This window comes from Protopterus annectens, chromosome 13.part0, assembly GCF_019279795.1.
Source record: "Protopterus annectens isolate FY-2018-M chromosome 13.part0, PAN1.0, whole genome shotgun sequence".
Lineage (NCBI taxonomy): Eukaryota > Metazoa > Chordata > Ceratodontiformes > Protopteridae > Protopterus > Protopterus annectens.
Window position 1 is genome coordinate 1,142,343,509 of NC_056747.1, and position 17,797 is coordinate 1,142,361,305.

Genomic DNA, 17,797 nt, shown 5'->3' on the forward strand with positions numbered 1-17,797 from the left:
AGTTGTCTTTGGAGGAGCCCCCAAGGAAGAGATCGTGCAAGAGGAAGCACGTGGACTCCCCCGATGAGTCTCTTACATCGGACACTGATCTTGATGATGCGGAGGGGTCCCCAAAGTCGTCCTCGGATGATGTCTCATTTGCAGACATTCTAGAGATCCTCAAGCAACGAGGCGGCTGGAATTCCAAACCCCCCTCCGCTGATGAGTTGGTGTTCCTCAAGGCCTTCGGGGCTCAGCCCTCCGCCTCCTGGGTGTCTCCGCCCTTCGACGAGCTCCTGGATTTGGTTTGTCGGAGGGCGTGGGAACATCCAGATACTGTGGAACCAGTGCCTTCTCGCCCTAACAAATTTTTGTCTGCCCCACCCGAGAAGGAGTTCTTAACGAAAGGCGTGGCTGTAGATGCCATGGTGGTGGCATCTGCTACCCAGCAGGACGTGGCAGAGGCTTCAACGTCCGTCCATCCTCCTAATAAGGAGTCTAGGAGCATGGACCGGTACGGGAAGCGCACCCTGACTTCAGCGGCCTTTACACTGAGGTCCCTGAATTATTTGGCACATTTCACCAGACTACAGAGGGATCTGGTCAAGGAGCTCTCAGACTCCCTCTCAGGTAACCTGCCTGAGCAGCTAGCCCAGTCGGTTAGCTCTCAGTTGGCTATCCTTACCTCGATTTCTAACTCGTCCATGAGGCTCATTTCATATGCGGCAAGGGGCGGTAGAGCGGCAGGCATAGGCGTGGCTCACGGAGACAAGCCTGGCTCCGTTGTGTCATTTCGGAGGCCTTCAAGTCTTCCTTTGCCGACGCTCCCTTTGATGGGTCCTCTTTGTTTGGACCCAAGGTAAAGACACTCTTACCCGCTGTGAGCAAGAGGGAAAGACTTTATCTGCCGTAGGAGCACGTTATTCCACTCCCTTCGGCCTTATCCCAAGGCTAAAGAGGAGGGAAGATGTGGTTCCGCAAATCACAGAAATTCTTTCCTCAACAGCAGGAAGATTCCCTTCCAGAGGCAGAGGACGGGGAATTTTTTCTGGGAGACGCCGTCCCAGAGGCGGCAGAGGCCCCCGCAACACTGGAGACTGCGAGTCCTTTCGTGGCTCTTCAGCCTCCCACACTCCATGAGGGATTGCCCGGCTGTGCTGCTCCAGAGCCAGTCGGGTGCCGTTTTGCCAAGCACCTAGAAGCCTGGGAGTCTATTACTCAGGACAGATGGGTGCTTCGCATTATTGCCGGAGGTTACACCATTCCCTTCACACACTCACCCCCACCGTCCAAAAAAATCCCGGACCCACCACCCAGTCAAAGGGAAATTGCAGCCGTAGAAGCTTCAAAGCTGCTAGCACAAGGAGTCATCCAACCGGTCCCCACAGACCAGATCGGATCCAGAAATTACTCAAGGTTCTTTTAGTGCCAAAAAAGACAGGGGACCTGAGACCCATTTTGGATCTCAGCAAACTAAACCAGTCCGTCATGAAGTCCAAATTACGAATGGTCACTTTACAATCCATTCTCCCATTGTTGGAGAAAGATGTTTGGATGTGCTCCATAGATCTCAAGGACGCCTATTATCACATACCGATACATCAGGTGTCCAGGAGGTATCTGCGCTTCAGCCTGGGAGACAGTCATTTCCAATTTTGTGCACTGCCCTTTGGTCTCACCACAGCCCCCAGGGTGTTCACCAAGTGTTTGGCAGTAGTGACTGCTCACCTGAGGAGTCTCGGATTCCAAGTGTTTCCCTATCTGGACGACTGGCTCCTGACTGCCACCACCAGGCATCTACTACTAGAGAACCTACAAGCCACCATCTCCCTGGGTGCTTCCCTGGGAATTACCTTCAACTGGTCAAAGTCTGTCTTGCTGCCTTCTCAGCGCATAAGATTCATAGGAGCAGAGATAGACTCAAAATTAATGCGAATCTTCCTTCCTACCGAAAGGATACAAACATTACAAGATCAAGTCCGAGCCCTGCTTCTAAGATCCAAAGCCCCAGCCAGGATGGTCCTGCAACTTTTAGGTTCAATGTCTGCCACGGTTCTCCTAGTTCCTCTGGCAAGATTGCACATGAGGATTCTTCAGTGGCTGTTATCGACACAATGGTCTTTTCAAGATCTCCCCCTCAATCATCACATACTGATTACAGAAATGTGCAAACGGGACCTCCGCTGGTGGCTTCTGCCATCCAATCTGAATCAGGGAAGACCTTTTGTTATACCCCTGCCGGTGGCCACCTTGACAACGGATGCCTCCCAGACGGGGTGGGGGGGGGGCATTGTCTGGGCAGGTCAGTTCAGGGTTCTTGGCTTCCAAACGAAACATTTCTCCATATCATTGTGTTGGAAATGAGGGCTGTACTTCTGTCCCTACAAGCCCTCCACAAGTTTCTCCCTCAAGGCATTATCACCATCCACACAGACAACATGTCGGTGGTCTGGTATTTAAACAAACAAGGAGGGACCAGATCTTACCCCCTTTGCAGAGAGGCCATGAGGGTGTGGGAATGGGCAGTGGCTACCAAGCGCTTCCTGGTAGCGACCCACATTCCAGGAAAATCCAATGTATTGGCAGACAGACTGAGCAGGACTATTCTCTCTCCTCACGAGTGGTCTCTGAACGAAACAGTAGCAGCTCAGATTTTCAAAAGATGGGGGATTCCGTGCTGCGACCTGTTTGCAACACCACAAAACACGAAGTGCAAAAGGTTCGTTCCTTGACCCGCATCAAGGGAGGCAGCTACGGATGCTCTAGTCCAACCTTGGCCAACAGGACTGCTTTATGCTTTCCTCCGACTCCACCTCGTCCCAAAGTCATCCAGAAAGCTTCCCAATTGGGGTCCACAATGATTCTAATTGCTCCGTACTGGCCTCGTCAGGTATGGTTCCCCTACCTACAGAAATATACTCTGGACGGTCCTTGGTTCTTGGATCTAACTCCGGATCTTCTGGTTCATCAGTCGGGACAACAGCACCAGTCCCTTCACACTTTGAAATTAACAGCTTGGCTCCTCCACTTCCGACTTTAGTCAGAAATCACACCTTGGACCCGGAAGTTATTCACATTTTATCTTCAGCCCACAAACCCACCACTAAGAAATTGTATCACAGTAAGTGGAAGAGGTTTGCTATCTGGGCTCAACTCAGAGGCTTAGACCCTATTACTGCCCGATACCAGAGGTCTTGAAATTTTTAACATCCTTGTTTAATCAAGGATCTTCAGTCTCTACTATTAAAGTTCAACTAGCAGCTATCTCCAAATTTCACGAATCCATAGACCCACCGTTGATGAGCAGCAGATTATGTAAAACTTTCATGAAAGGTGCTGTGCTTTTAAGACCCCCAGTTTTTCATCCTGCGCCTCCGTGGGATCTTGATTTGGTACTTCTTCCCCCTTTGAACCAGCTGCTACATGTGAGTTGAAATATCTGTCTTGGAAAACTGCCTTCTTAATTGCAATTACCTCTGCAAGAAGAGTTTCAAAACTTCAAGCCCTATCTATCAAACCACCGTACTTGATTTTTCACAAGGATAGAGTATCACTTAGACCTAACACATCTTTTGTCCCAAAAGTTTGCTCTAATCTCTGTCTCCAACAATCTTTAGAGCTACCAGTTTTCTTTCCAAAATTTTCAAACAAAGCGGAATATACCTTCCATACGTTGGATGTTCACAGGCAATTACGCTTCTATCTAGATAGGACTCAGCAAGTTCGGAAAACAGATCAATTGTTTGTGTCCTTTTCAGATAATAAACTGGGTAAAACCATCACTAAAGCTACTATTGCCAAATGGATCAGAGATTGCATAACTCAAGCTTATTCCTCTTCAAATAAGCAACTTACAACATCTGTCAAAGCTCACTCTACTAGAGCTATGGCTACCTCTATTGCATTCCATTCCAAGCTCGCTATTTCTGAAACTTGTGCTGCGGCTACTTGGTCCAACCCGCACACTTTCATTTCCCACTATAAATTGGATGTGGCATCTAAAGGACGAGCATCATTTGGTTCCACGGTACTCTGGAGTGTTTTCCAGTGAGCCACCCAGGATTTAGGTGCTAGGGACGCTGTCCCATCAGTCAGAATGTAGGCGAGATAGGATCACATAACATCTTTTAGTTATGTACTCACCATAACTTCAGATGTTTGGGATCCATCTCGCCTACATTCCTAATACCCACCCTCCTTCCCCCGCCTTGGAGATCAGAAGAGATTGAACGGTTTGGGTTCTACTGTTTTTTATCTTGTATCATCTGTCAATGTTATATAAGCAGTGCATGCGTGTGTGCATGTATGCGGACAAACTAGATCTGGGGGACTGGTAGTGGTGCATCCTGGGATGTAGTAAGCTCAGCCAATAAGAGACTTCGCTCTTTGGCATAAGCGTGCCGAGTCGGAGCCGAGGATCGGCTCTGAACCCATCAGTCAGAATGTAGGCGAGATGGATCCCAAACATCTGAAGTTATGGTGAGTACATAACTAAAAGTTTATCTGTTATAGTTCTATACACTTATTTTTCCGCAGAATATAATTCCACTACACTGATGCATAAGAATGTACCTGAATATTATCCCTGACTAAACTTGAGCATCAATACTTTTAAATTTGTTTTTTCTTTTTTCCTTCTCCTCCCAGGGCTTTCAGGACAGCTGTATAAGAAAAGGATTATACTAATAGTGTAATACTAATCTAACCACAAACTTATAATATTAAACTACGTGGATAGATACAGCTAACTCTCAGATACACAAATGAATAGCCCTCAGTCTAACATTTGGTAACTGAGCTTTGAGTTTGGTTTCCTAACCTGTTTAGGATCGTTATGCATTTTAGATTCTGTTGTTATAGTAGGATCACTATGAGATATATTGCTCCCACTTTCTGGGTGAGACCACAGAGTCTCTTTAAAAGACTGTCCTATGTCACAGTAACTCTTAATATCCCAGCCCCTTCCGAGCCAACGGGGTGGTGGTTAGGCACGGGATTAAAGCAGGAAGGGTTTCTTATACTTGCCCAAACACCCTTATTTAAATCGTTGATATTCTTAGGTAGCTATACATTTTCCATATCTCTCATATTACTTATTTTTCATATTTTTGTGCACAAATGCTGGATATAGAGTCTTGGAACATTAAGGGGTTACAAGCATCTAATAAAAGACAACTTTTTATGCACCTGGGGCTTAAATCTCCTTCTAATATTATCTTTGTCCAGGAAACGCACCTACTTAACCATCAATGGGACCATGACAGGGGGAGACCATGGGTTAAAATGATTATAGCATCCGGAACTAAATACAATAGCGCAGGTGTCGCTATAATAATTAAAAATAAATTCTTACATGACATAATTAGTTTTGACACAGACAACGAAGGTAGGTGGTGCTACTTTACTACAACATACCCATACCTAGATAAACCTATTTTAATTATTAATGTCTATTGCCCTTGTTGGGCGGCCACGGTGGTGCAGTGGTTAGCATTGCCGCCTCACAGCAAGAGGTTCTCCGGTTCAATCCCCGGCTGGGGTGCCTTCTGTGCGGAGTCTGCATGTCCTCCCTGTGGTCGCGTGGGTTTCCTCCGGGTGCTCCGGTTTCCTCCCACATCCCAAAGACATGCTGCAGGTGGATTGGACACTCTAAATTGGCCCTAGGTGTGCATGTGAGTGTGCCTTCTGTGGAAGGTTGGGCGCCGGGCTGGCAACGCGACACTGTAAAACTCCACTGCCAATCAATGTGCGGACAAGGTGATCCGCTGTGGCGACCCCTAACTGGGAAAAGCCGAAAGAAGAAGAAGAAGATTGCCCTTGTTCAGGTCAACAAAATTTTATTATGCAGATTTACAAATTAATGTCTCTATTTCCTAATCATTATTATATTGTAGGGGGTGACTGGAACTCCATACAGGATCCAAAAAATGACAGAACAAATACTAAGGCTAACTATAATAAATCTGCAACCTTAACCATATCTGAACTGAAAGAAGACTATAACCTATTTGATCCTTATATCTTCCTTAACGGTGCCCAAAAAAATAACAAATTCACCTGCTTTTCTAACTGTGGTAAAAGATGGTCCAGGCTGGACTTCTTTATAATCTCCTCAATATTTAATAATTTTGATATCTCTTTTGTCTCCGATCATTCCAGGATTTCCCTTTCTATTCACCGGCCTTCTACAAGATCATTAAATAACAAAGCTATTTGGTGGCGTTTAAACCCTAACCTCCTAAAGAAGGAAGAAATACTCTCTCATGTGGAGTCCTATCTTGATCACTTTCTCCAATCCTGTAATTCCCCACCAACCTCCTTAGACTGTTCCTGGGCAGCAACCAAGGCAATGATTAGAGGTTTTCTTATTAACAAAGCCTCTTACTACAAAAAAACTATGCAATAAAAATGAAACAGATATAACTAATAAACTACGTAAGCTAGAAACCGAAAGTCAACTACAATACATACCTGAGTCTGAGAAAGAAATTATTCAACTACAAAAGTAACTTTTATCCTTTCAAGCTGAGAATCTCACCTTTCATGAGATAAAAGCGTTAGCAAACTACTCGGAACTGGCTCAATTCCCCTCTAAATTTTTAGCTAGAGTGGTAAACCAAAATAGAACTTTTCCCTTTATGTCGGAAATATCCTATCAGGGGAAAGGGTATAAGAATACTCATGATATTATTACATTATTTGAGTCCTTATACTCTCAGCTCTACAGTCCTCCTGAAACTCCTATCGACAAAGCAGAACTGCAAAGCTTTTTAAACAACCTATCCATCCCCAAGCTAACTAAGATCCAAAAAGACTCCCTTGAATGGGAAATTACACAACAAGAAATTATATTGGCAATTAACAATTTGAAATCTAATAAATCCCCTGGACCAGATGGATTCACGGCCGAATTTTATAAATCTTTCACACCCAAAATTTCCAAAGCTCTGCTTCTCCTGTTTAATCATATTCTCACTGTTGGGTATAAAGACATTCACCTTAATGCATCTACCTTATCCCAAAACATAACGCTGACTCGAAAAACCCCTGGGAGTATAGACCCATTTCCGTTGTTAACATAGATATGAAGATCTTGGCCACAATTCTGGCCAATAGACTCAATGCAGTCATTTCTACTATTGTCTCACCTGAACAATCCGGTTTCATTTTGCGTAGACAAACAATAGACCACACCCTATCTTTAGATGCTATGACTTCTCTCTCTTCTTTGGCCAAAAGCCCTCTATACTCTCTAGCCATTGATGCATCCAAAGCCTTCGACCGAATTAGTATAGATTTTCTATTTGATACTCTCCCATACTTCAACATACCAACTTTATTTATTAACAAGATTAAAACTCTCTACCCTAATGCATATACTATAATACAAACAAATAACCAGGTATCTTATAGAATTGAGATTCACAATGGTGCTAGGCAAGGATGTCCCCTCTCCCCACTATTATTCAACTTATACATTGAACCCTTATTCTTATTAATTAAGCAGAAAACCTACAATCACACTCCTGTTCTATTTAACTCTAAACTTTCCCTATCAGCATACGCAGATGATTTAAACATTTACTTTACATTACCTAGTTTCGACCTCGAGAAAATTATGTCCTCCATCAATACCTTTTCCAAACTAGCAAACTACAAACTTAATAAAGACAAATCTCTAATTTTTCCGATAAATATGTATTCCCCATTCCCAAACATATTCTCTACTGCAGGCATAAACATTAAAAAACACCTTCACTACCTAGGAATCTCCTTTTCTCAGGAGCACTCAACTCTATACCAGGACAATATGGCTAAATGTTGGGTGAGTGTTCAAAATGACCTAAACATATGGGCCAAACTTAAACTACCATTCCTAGCCAGAACTGCAGTCATAAAAATGAATATACTCCCTAGGTTTCTATATATTTTTAATGCGACAACCAGTATACTGCACAACAAATTCTTTAAAAATATCCTCTCATTCATTTCAAAATTTATATGGTCTCCCAAATCTGTTAGGATTAGTTACACAAAACTTACTTTCCCTAAGGAACAAGGAGGCCTTGGGTTGCCAGATTTTAAAACATATTATGAAATAATTAATGGGAGTAGAATCATTAACATCGCTTCCTACAATAAGGAATGTACTATGTGGTCTCCAGCCTGGGTCATACTCTACAACAACTATGTCAAATATCTAAACCTCAATCCCTCTGCTCTCCCTTTCTTAAACAAAGACAACTTAGGCAAGTTTAAGTTACATAAAGGTATTAAATTTAATATAAAGTCTCTACAAAACCTTTTTAGTTCCTTAAACCTGACCCATGCCTTTAATACCCTACAACCATTACATCTCAACCCTAATCTAAAGATGAACGGCCATATGTTAAACCTGGACCAATACCCACTTTTCAGGAATACTACCATCTCTGACCTCTTCCCCTTCAAACAACAGTCCGTCTCTGATATGAGAATTGACATGAACTTACCAAAAAAATACACAATTATATTAAGACAAATCAGGGAGTTAGTTCATATGTGCCTAGACTACCCCTTGGTAACTGATAAAGATATCTCAGCTTGCAAGGCACTGTGGAAACTTTTTCTCCTTAAAAAAAATGATCTCAAATACATACAAAACTATCATGGCCTCCAGAACACATAATGAGCCCATTTTCTCCAATTATTGGCTAAAGCTTGATCCTTCTATTACTCATAACCAGATCTCAAAGACAATAAGAATTAGCGGTAAACACATACCCCTAAAGAAGCTTAAATACACCCAGCTCATGATAATGAACAATGCTTACCTTACCCCGGACATAATCAACAAAATATACCCTAATTATTCCCCTCAATGTCAAATCTGTCAACATCAAACATGATCTTTTACATATATTTTGGAGCTGCAAATGCTCATATAAACTATGGTGTGCCGTGAGAGTCCTACTGGAAAAAATTGGCTAAGAAAAATCATTCCTTTCATGGAAATTCACTCTTCTGCACATCCCCCCACCAGGCTTATCAGAAGTGAAATATAGAGTTCTGATTTCCCTATTTATGTTAGTTAAATATTATATTTCTCTGAACTGGAAAAATAGGCACATATTATCATGGGAAGGGTTTAAGACTCTGGCTATTAAACACCTTTAGCACATAGATACTTGTTTCACAACATTAACCAGAAACCATATCTTAAAGAATATTGGAGAATGTTATTTGAACATATTTTGAAATGACTTCATGACTATTGTATCAACCCTTGTTGTTCAGTTTTTTTCCTTTCCTTAATTTCTTTTTTTATTTCTTTTTTGGGCAATGTATAAGTGTACATATTTTTTTATGTAGTTTGTTCATGTTTGTTTGTTTGTTGGTATTTGCTGTTATTGACCTTATAAAACAATAAAGAGAATTAAAAAAAAAAAAAAGAAATATGACTGGGTCAGCTGAGAGTTTTCAAAGAAGGATGACTGTATTCAGAATCATGCACACACTCACGCGTGTACGCATACCACACACACACACACACACACACACACACACACACACACACACACACACCAAGCAAAATGCTAAACAGTAAAAAAAAAAATCTATCAGAATGTATGCTGTAGGGTTCCATCATTGCTGTTGGCAGGAAGAAAGAGGGTGCAGAAATAGTTTTATAAGGTATAAATAGCAAACAAATCCAGTGATGCTCATGTGGAGGAAACACTGTTAAGTACTCTTCGTAATGTTGCTCACAGTTTAACAGAATGTTTCCACAATTTATTCGTAGTAAAAATCTGAAAATGCAAAAAGAGTTTGTGCAGGTTGCAAATAAACTGTCATTTGCTGTGTGGAGAATAACAAGTTGTTTTTTCTCTAACAGTTAAACAGCAAACATATCAGGTTTTGTAGCATTGTGTTAGATGGACAGGTTTTGCCCCTCATTTTTAAATACATGACATCAGAAAGTTCAGGCTCAAATCACAATTAATTACAGTGAAGCAAAACAGTTTCCCATATCTGGATATAGAAGGAAGATTATAAGGATGAGACGTTCAGTGATGTTCCTGCTGAGACTGGTTTATGTGAAAACTTTTGTTTTAACATGATGCCAAGATGATTAGTCAGCCCTACTGGTATTTCCCATTGGATAATGGTCAGTTGGTCGAGTAAAAGGTGTGACAATGGAAAGGGTAACAAAGTTGAAAATCAGTCCACTGACCTGGTGTCCATCCTGCTGACCATTCAATACTAAGAAGATGATAATGACATTCAGGTAGGAAGCGACCTACTGAATTTTTTATTTTTTTTACTCACTGACACTGCTTTCAAAATGGACTCCACAATTTGTTGTGTAGTAAGAGAAATTGAACGGCAGAGGGGCCGCACAAGTCACACAGGGATTTATGTTATTAGACTAAGTTAACAGGCAGTAAGGTGAATAGACTGTAAAGCAGGAGGCAACAAATAAAAGGGACTACCTTAACATTCTGTAGCTTTGTTCTGTGTTTTTAATATGAAACAATTTAATAACTTCTCTAACATAAGAGATAGACTAGAGTAGGAATAAGGGAAACTAAGAAGGATAAAGATACTTGAGGGTCGGCTAACACAAATAATGACAAACAGAGAAAGTTTATGAATAGGCAAGTGCAGTAGATCTAGAGGGTCAGGTTTATGAGGACCATAAATTCTTGAGAAAGTCTTATGCAACTGATAGTTCTTTCAGATTTAGAGTTTTTTGGTAAGAGAGCAATGGAAACTTGTTTATTAGCCATTGTCTCCAAAGCAAATGCAGGAATAAATGCCTTTTAAGTGCTCCTGTAACTTAAAGCTAAACTGAAGGTAGTCATTCTCATTGTGACCTTTGTCAAATTAGGGATTTCTGTGCATCTTTTCATGGATCTTTTAAGAAGAAATCCTTATATATTTACTTTCTGATTCATTGTGAAAGCAGCATCTGTTATGTAGTAGATTAAAGGTTAGGGTTGATAAAAGGAGGAGTGAATGAGCAGCGAAAGAAACAATTTAGCTTTTTGTCAGGTAATACTCATTTTGGTGGGCTAAAATGACAAACCTACATTTTTTTTATAATGGTGGCTTGAATGAGCTGGGTGTTCAGACTGGAGTTATGAAATGAACAGATATTGGTAAACCATACGTCAATTTGGATATTAAAACATCCCTTGGTATTGCTCTATAAGATTCTGAGGTTAGATGATTCAGCACAACATTAGAGGCTTTTAGTTGTAGTTATCTTGTCTCTATTTGATCTGGTATTCAATAAATAAGAGGGCTGTGTCTACCCACAGACAAAAAATATTTGCATTTTTGTTATTTTTTAATGTATTTTTCAGTGGATTTAGTAACGTAATAGTATACAATGGTTTTAATTTCATACTGGTTCCAAAGATCATAACGTTTTATTTATTTGTGAGCCTGGAGAGTTTGTTACCTTTAGCTCATTATCACAGGCGGCCAGACCTAAGAATCAAACTGTCATATGCATATAATGTAGAAGACATTTAAAATGAAGGGAAAAATAATTTAGCTAATAGTGATCCTAGTGGAATATCTCATGGGAAAATTCCTGCACTGGATGTTGGATTGTCAGATCAGATGATGAAAGCTTTAGTGTTGAAAAAAATGTATATCCAATTTATTGCACTAGTGCCTAACCCATCTCCAATTGTGTTAAGAAATGTTCCGATAAAAGGCTTGTGATTTAATACCAGATGACTAAGGAAGTTGGGGGTTTTGAAAGATACGTGGCATTAATGCAATATTCAAGTACTCACATCTTATTCTGGTGCCTCTACAGTTGTAACTGCTGAAATACTCACAGCAGATCTTCTTTGGAAAGGGTCACTCTACAAGAAAATGTTAATATTTGTGTTTTCCCAATTAATGCATTTTGTGTTTTGTATAGAATTTCTCTAATAGACTAGCTTTTTCCTGCTAGGACCAGTGCTGGTCTCATATATGCAAAGGTACTAATTGCAGGTAGTGTGAGATTTGCCATTATTGCTATCTCGGTTATGTACTGCTTATTTTTCTACTATCGATTCTTTGTTTTCAGTCTGTAGAAAATCAGTGCCTCTATAGCGGTTCTAACTAACATTTTTTCCCGATGGAGCTTCATAAGGAAAAACATGTCGAGGATGGTGATGTTGGGCCTTCTCTCCCTAAATCCATCAATAAGTGTGTAGCATATGGTCAAGATGGCAAATAAAGAGGCATCACAAATAATGTGCATTTAACAAGCACCTTTACTGAACTTAATTGTACTATTGTAGTTCTATGCATTGCATTGAAATCCACTTTATCAGTGAAGAGTTTTGTTTGGCTTCTTTCATAATGGTGTTTTTCATAGAACAGAGTGCAAGGAGATTTTCATTTACTCAACTTTTGTGTACTCTCCAAGTCAGTATATTTAGAGATGTCGAGGTATGGGGACTCCCCCCCCCCCCACATAAACATTGTTTCAGTTTAGTGTTGTGTATCTGTTGCTGTATTTCATTTTATGCCATGATTGTGAAACAGTGCAGTGATGAATCTTCTTTTTACCGGACTGCTGTCTGATCTGAAAGTTAGTATATTTAGAGTTTTGGGTGTGTAGGGATGCAGGGGGCAGGAGGGTTTGCATACCTGCTAAAGCACTGTTTTTGTTATAGATTTTGATGGATTGGGTGGTTGATGTAATTCTTTTCATTGGACTGAGTTCCATCAAACGTTTGTGTGAAGATTGGAGGAAGATGGGCGAAGGCTGCCAGCCTAGTCAAATAGAATTTGATACATAATTCTATCAACTGTATAAATAAATGTAAAATACAGGCTTGTGTTTTTAAATGAAAGAAAACACTGTAAAATGTGAACTTCAAGATTGTTGCAACATTGCCATCTGCTGTAAGGAAAACCAAGCCAAGCATTTCAAATGTGTCTTTAGAAGTTGAAAAGATCTTATGAATCTCTTTGATGTTTTACAAGTCGGCTCCACTGAGACTGGATGAAGGTTTCATATCCATTGTTTTAAGGTTAAAGTTAAGGGCCAGAATTTACATGCAGAAGGTGCTTTATTGCTCCGGTTTCTGCTGGAGTGTATATGTGAAATGCCTTGTATTGTTGTAGTTTCCTGATCTGGTGTTAGCTTGCTAAATAATGCCTGAGAAACCCTAAGTGTCAAAATAATGTAATTTGGGAGGGCCTCAGCAGCGCTGTTGGTTAGTGTTTAAAAACTATTGTTCATTGAGAGATTGTAAGCATTTTTGATCTTGGACATCTAACCCAACACTGCTCACTCTTTATGTATGTAAGTAAGATTATAGCACTGTGTTTTCTTTTAAGATTAACTAGAGATTAGAAAGTTAGATTAAGTGTTTTTCTTTGACATCAGACCTGTCCTACTGTATTGTTTTAAGTTACTGTGTGATCTCTGAACTCTTAGATATTTCTGTGGTGTAGTAGTATTGTCTTGTGTTTTAATTATTTATTATTAAATATTTTAAAAACCTTTATCTGTGGCTGGTTTGTATAGAGAAGTAGGCTCTAGAGTACATTGCATATTTATAGAGTTCATTGTAATAGGCCACTCTAAAATAAGCCTTAGTCTGAATAGTCACATTACCAATTGGATAATAATATTGCACAGTAATAATTGGATACCCTTTCAAGGGCCTTTGGATAGCTGATAATAATATTAGCTGGTGGTGGCAGACATTACTACAGTATAGTCTGGGTAAAGGGGCACAGCTCGAGAACCTGTGTCAGCCCTTCCCAGAAGTGTCTGTGAAGTTGTATAAATACTTATCTCAAAGTGTAGGTGTGTGTCAGCTACCTGGGCAGGGACACGAAGCACTGGTTGGACAAAGAGGGTACTGGAGGTTAGCTTACCAGCTAGGCTGAGATCTGGACCCTATAGCTGTGCCAGTGGGGACTCTTATTGAGGACCTGGTGAGCAAGGGAGCAACCAGCCCCAGACAGACTGTGATCTCTGTGTGCACTTAAGGGAAATTGTACTTTACTGTGTGTATTAGTTATCCTTTCCTCTTCTAGGAGACGACCTCCCTGGTGTTAGTGGTGAGGATTGAGGCTCCTTGATTGCTGGGTCAGGGCATGGTCATCACAGTTTGTTTCAAGGTAATGACATAACCTGTACTATAACTTCCATGTTTCAGTTGATATACAGTATTAAAGTGAAAAATGTAGTGTTTAAGCCATTGTGTTGCAGTGTAAAAGGATAAAGCCTTGACTATTGCCCAGACAACCCAGATTCAGTTACCATCTTAGACATGTGTAGCACTGGCAGGTGAGGACTGACTTACCCATTCTGGGGGGAGAGATGCTGCATATTTTAGGACATTCTGGAGTGGTTTAATTTCTCTGGTGTAGACCAGAGAAACAACGGTGAGATCCTTCCTAGGGGTGGGCACTGCTGCCATTAGTCCCTTGCAGAGGTGAGGAAACTGTCTTCAGCACTCCATAATTAGGACTGCTGCCAGTTAGTGGCTTGGTGGGCAAAAAAGTCTACCCTTGGGCACCTCTGGGGGATTGTGGCAATATACATCCTGCCCCCACCCTGCCTTCCCTCAGAATGGTCATACTTATTTTCCCTGGCTGTTCTGTCAAGTAACTGAGCCACTAATAGGGCTCTGGTCATTTGGAGAATTCTCAGGACTTTATCTCTGTACACCGCCGGCACTGGCTATGATCAGGACCTATTCCACTGTTTAGAGTAGTAGCTGCTTAAACAGTAACGCAAGCATCAGGATCACCTTAAATAACATTCTGACTCGCTGAGCCTTGACCTTGGCCTTGAGATTGAAAAACTCTCTGGAAAAATACCTGGTTGAGAAGATGATGGTATGTTCTCTAACTCAGAGCCTTGAGGTAACACATTAAATTCTATACCTCTACTTCTTCCTGACCAGGTTGTTTATTTAGATACTTTATTCTGTATCTCTACATGTCTTGATGTTGCACATAATATAATCTTAGTTGAACTTTGTATTTCTGTGCATTAAGGCCAGCATCCAAAGTCATCTTCACTCTAGCCTCTTTTTGTAGCTCAGTGAGTCATTTGATATTACTTGATATGATATTCCATATCTAGCTAAGATGGATTTCAGCATCATAATTATATTTGACTGCTAGTCTCATGTAGCTGTAACACTTCTCCATTTTTGAATAGCATAACAATGAAAGTAATGGACATCTTCATACTTGGGTCTATATTAGTTTGCCGAAAGTTATTTTCAGCGAACACCTCTTTGTCGACCCATATTCAGCGAAAATCACTTCTGTGATTCGCTGAATTTTCCAATGGCAATGAAGTAGTTGGCCAACTACACAACTGTGCCCTTTTCCCACTGTACTGTGATCTCAGACTTGGTATATATAGTTGGAGGGGTTGTGGTGAGTTTGATTTAGTTAGTTGTGGGTTCCATTGTGCTGCACAGCAATTGTTTCACTGCCCTTGGAAAAGTCAGCAAATCGTGGAAGTGATTTTCACTGAATACGGGTCGACGAAGGGGTGCTCACTGAAAATAACTTTTGGAAACTAATATAGACCCTTCATACTGATATAGAGTTCTTCCACCTTTCATCCACAGAAGATCCAGTATTTCTAGGGGTAGTGTATCTTTTTTTTAAATCTAATTTCTGAATGCACTATGGATTTCACCTTTAACCCATGTGTACAATCTGCTCAGACATCTTAGATCACTAAAGAACATCACCTGCTGCTTTCTTTCATTTAGCATTTGTAGATGCGGCTCAAGTATCAGGTGTAATGTTGCTTCATGAATCTTAGTAGGGATAGTAACTCTTGCCACTTTTGAACATTAAGGTTTATATACACAAAAGCACATCATGACATATAAATTATACTGCTTCATGATTTAGGGTCTTATTTATCACTGTATAGAAAGTTTACATTTTTTTATCTAGAGAAAAAAGTACAGCTTCCAAGTTTCTTATTTTTGTACTTTATATATACTTGCAATTTAAATCTAAATTTCATGTAACTATTTATACTTAAAATAAATGATTCTACTCTTCGGTTTTGTAAAAGCAATTAACTGTGTTCTGCCATGAGCCTAGGTCATGGTTGTAAAAGGCTTCAGGCCAGCCCACCCACCCAGTTAGCAGGCAGATAGATAAAAATACATTAATACTGTGATGTCTGGTCACACTGATTTATCATTGTCTGGCCATTCATTCATAACTGCATCATGTAACAGTTGCATTTCCTTGTCTTCTCTGATACAGATAGCCATAAAAGATATATTATAGCTTCTCAGCTACTATAGGCAGTTCTGAAATAATCCACAGAGCTACCAGAATATCCAAATCATTCACGGCAAGTCTTCCTTACCATCCTGCAGCTTTGCTTTGGTTGTCAACTTACTTGGTTTGTAGTGAACCTGAAAAACATACACTTGCAAACCGAGTAAAATTCTACTGTAGCAGTAGCTTGTAAAGAGGCATTTTTAATATACTGTGTTCAGCACTACTAGATAGGGGCCAAGAGTACTAGCTGCTAGTACAAGGGTCTAGGGAACTACTAAAGGGGCAGTGAATACTGCACAACGTGGCTGGGCTAATATATGCCTTTGGGCAGATAGCCCAGTACCAACCTATGAACCTATGGTTTATGGTCTAACTGTACAATGACCAATTTACCATAGATTGAATTGTGGAGTTTTTCACAACCAAAAATTATGGCTAGCATAATTTATTGTATTTGAGCATCATTCAGAGCCCTTGACCCATATGCTTCTGGTCTGCTATCCTGCAGTAGTACTGCTCTAGGCCCTTGTTGACTAGCATCAACTTGAAATGTGGCCAGCTTTGGCACATCATAAAAATTTAGAGTAGACATAGACTAGAGTTTTTCTTCAGTATCTTTCAGCTCTTACCCTTTTCTGTGACCAGACTCAAGAAAAACTATGCTCCAATAGATTCCTAAATTACACTAATATATCTGACAAGTTTGGAATTAATTTGAAAAGCTACTATTCCTTTTCAAGGAATCATATAATAGATGATATAAAAGGTTCTCCGGTTCGATTTTCGGCTGGGGTGTCTTCTGTGCGGAGTCTGCATGTCCTCCCTGTGGTTGCGTGGGTTTCTTCCAGGTGCTCCGGTTTCCTCCCACATCCCAAAGACATGCAGTAGGTAGATTGGACACTCTAAATTGGCCCTAGGTGTGAGTGTGTGCGTGTGTGTGCCTTCTGTGGAAGGTTGGGTGCCGGGCTGGCAACTTGACACCGTAAAACTCCACTGCCAATCATGAGTGGACAGATGATCCGCTGTGGCGACCCCTAACCAGGAAAAGCCAAAAGAAGAAGAAGAAGAAGATATAATAGATGATATGCCGTGGGGATTCTGCATTCTCACTGTGGCACTGGCCTTATCAGATTCTGGTCTGAGATTTTCAGAATTCGAAACATAACCCATGTACTTGAGAATCGACACATGTATCTCACACTTAACTTCTATTCATTTTCATTTTTTGTGTCTTTCCTCCAGCAACTTAACATGTTACATGTTTTATTTCTATTGACATTTCTAGATCTTTAATCATTTCATCTACTGCTGTTTGAAACACATTTGGAGCAGATGATATTACAAAAAGGCAATCTTAGAAACTTGTACTTGTCAGAGAGATTCTGAAAGTCAAAGGTTCAAACTAGATTCATCTTCTCTAATCTGTCAAAACCCTTGATTATCCAAATTTATGGAGATGATCTTTATAATCTGAGATGGGGAGTTTCATCTTTGTCAACCAGCAGGACTAAGGATGGCAGGACTTAAAGAGCATAGCGTC